Here is a 2,320-nt window from a genome sequence, read left to right on the forward strand (position 1 = left end):
CGTTCTTTAATAAATGCTGTGTGCACATGTGTGTGTGTGTGTTATGTGTGTGTGTGTGTGTGTGTGTGTGTGTGTGTGTGTGTGATGTGTGAGGCCTGGAGCAGGAACCCCTTTCTTTGACCAGGTCTGAGGTAACGACTGTAAAGGGCCTTGGTGAGTTTTCCCACCAAGTGTGAGAGGGTGTTTTATTGTTGTAGAGATGGACCAAATACAGCAGTCCTTTCTTTTCCATGTTTTGTTTTGTTTTGTTTTGTTTTGTTTTGTTTTGTTTTGTTTTGTTTTGTTTTTTGGCTGAGCACAGGGGATTTTATTGATGGTACACGACAAGGTGGGGCTCCCTAGGCCCCTCCCCTTCTTCAAGGGGTCTACATGGAAACTGTGAGGGGAGATTCACTGTGGCAGAGGACTGAGTGTGGCAGGGACTCCCCAGCAGTGAGGGCCTCTCTCTTTCTCTTGTGCTCTCGCTGGGGCTGGTGGTCCAGGGGTCTTACTCCTTGGAGGCCATGTGGGCCACAAGGCCCACCACCCTGTTGGTGTAGCCAAATTCGTTGTCATACCAGGAAATGAGCTTGACAAAGTGGTCGTTGAGGGCAGTGCCAGCCCCAGCGTCGAAGGTGGAAGAGTAGGTGTCGCTATTGAAGTCGGAGGAGACCACCTGGTGCTCAGTGTAGCCCAGGATGCCCTTGAGGGGGCCCTCCGACGCCTGCTTCACCACCTTCTTGATGTCATCATATTTGGCAGGTTTTTCCAGATGGCAGGTCAGGTCCACCACTGACACGTTGGCAGTGGGGACACGGAAGTCCATGGCAGTGAGCTTCCCGTTCAGCTCAGGGATGACCTTGCCCACAGCCTTGGCAGCGCCAGTAGAGGCAGGGATGATGTTCTGGAGAGCTCCGCGGCCATCACACCACAGTTTCCCGGAGGGGCCATCTACAGTCTTCTGGGTGGCAGTGATGGCGTGGACTGTGGTCATGAGTCCTTCCACGATACCAAAGCTGTCATGGATGACCTTGGCCAGGGGTGCTAAGCAGTTGGTGGTGCAGGAGGCGTTGCTGACAATCTTGAGGCTGTTGTCATACTTCTCATGGTTCACACCCATGACGAACATGGGGGCGTCAGCAGAGGGGGCAGAGATGATGACCCTTTTGGCTCCCCCCTGCAAATGAGCCCCAGCCTTCTCCGTGGTGGTGAAGACGCCAGTGGACTCCACGACGTACTCAGCGCCAGCATTGCCCCACTTGATTTTGGAGGGATCTCGCTTCTGGAAGATGGTGATGGGGCTTCCATTGATGACGAGCTTCCCGTTCTCAGCCTTCACGGTGCCATGGAACTTGCCATGGGTGGAATCATACTGGAACATGTAAACCATGTAGTTGAGGTCAATGAAGCAGTCATTGATGGCAACAATATCCACTTTACTAGAGTTAAAAGCAGCCCTGGTGACCAGGCGCCCAATAGGACCAAGTCGTTGACTCCGACCTTCACCTTCCCCATGGTGTCTCAGGGATGCGCTGGCCATGCAAGAGAAAATGCAGCTGACTCTCGAACAGGAGGAGCAGAGAGCCTTTCCATGGTTGATTTCTATGATTTCAGTTACTCGCAGTCAACAGCTGTCCAAAAATATGAAGATATTTTTAGAAGGAGATAATAAGGGAGACTATATTCACATAACTTTTATTACAGCATATTGTTATAATTGTTCTATTTTAGTAGTAGTTATTGTTGTTGATTTCTTACCTCTCCTAACTTATGAGTTAAACTTTATCATAGGTGTGTAGTATAGCAGGTCCTCAAATAATGTCGTTTCATTCAACGTCGTTTCATTGTAAAGCTGTTGAGAAAAAAATTGATTCGGTGCCAGGGCCACTGTCTGTGTGGAGTCGCACATTCTCTCCATGTCTGTGTGGGTTTTCTCTGGGTACTCTGATTTTCTCCCACACCCCAAAGATGTGCACCTTGGGTTCATTGATGTGTCTACATTGTCCCCATGTGAGTGAGTGTGAGGGTGTGTGTGAGGGTGCCCTGCGATGGGATGTCATCCTGGCCAGGGCTGGTTCCCACTTTACATCCTGAGCTTCAGAAAAAGGCTTAAGCCACCTGCAGGTAAGTGGGTAGGTAAAAGAATGAGTGAATGAACACAAACTATTGTAAAATTTTTAAAAAGTAGACAATAATCATACAAATGCATGACAATAAACTATGCAATACAAAATTACTCAGCAAACTGGCAGTATTTATGATTGTTTCTGAACCGTGTGGTGGTATGGGGTATTCCTTACAATTTTCTCTTTGTAAATATTTATTCCTTGTTTTAACCTAC

At 48.4% G+C, this 2,320-nt stretch overlaps 1 pseudogene across 1 annotated transcript; it reads right to left on the bottom strand.

Annotated features, from left to right (window-relative positions):
* Positions 1 to 233: 233 nt before the first annotated feature.
* Positions 234 to 1,564, bottom strand: LOC701866 (glyceraldehyde-3-phosphate dehydrogenase pseudogene; annotated as a pseudogene). Its single transcript, XR_001438589.3, has one exon. The product of XR_001438589.3 is annotated as a glyceraldehyde-3-phosphate dehydrogenase pseudogene (transcript).
* Positions 1,565 to 2,320: the final 756 nt, after the last annotated feature.

This window comes from Macaca mulatta, chromosome 12, assembly GCF_049350105.2.
Source record: "Macaca mulatta isolate MMU2019108-1 chromosome 12, T2T-MMU8v2.0, whole genome shotgun sequence".
NCBI lineage: Eukaryota > Metazoa > Chordata > Mammalia > Primates > Cercopithecidae > Macaca > Macaca mulatta.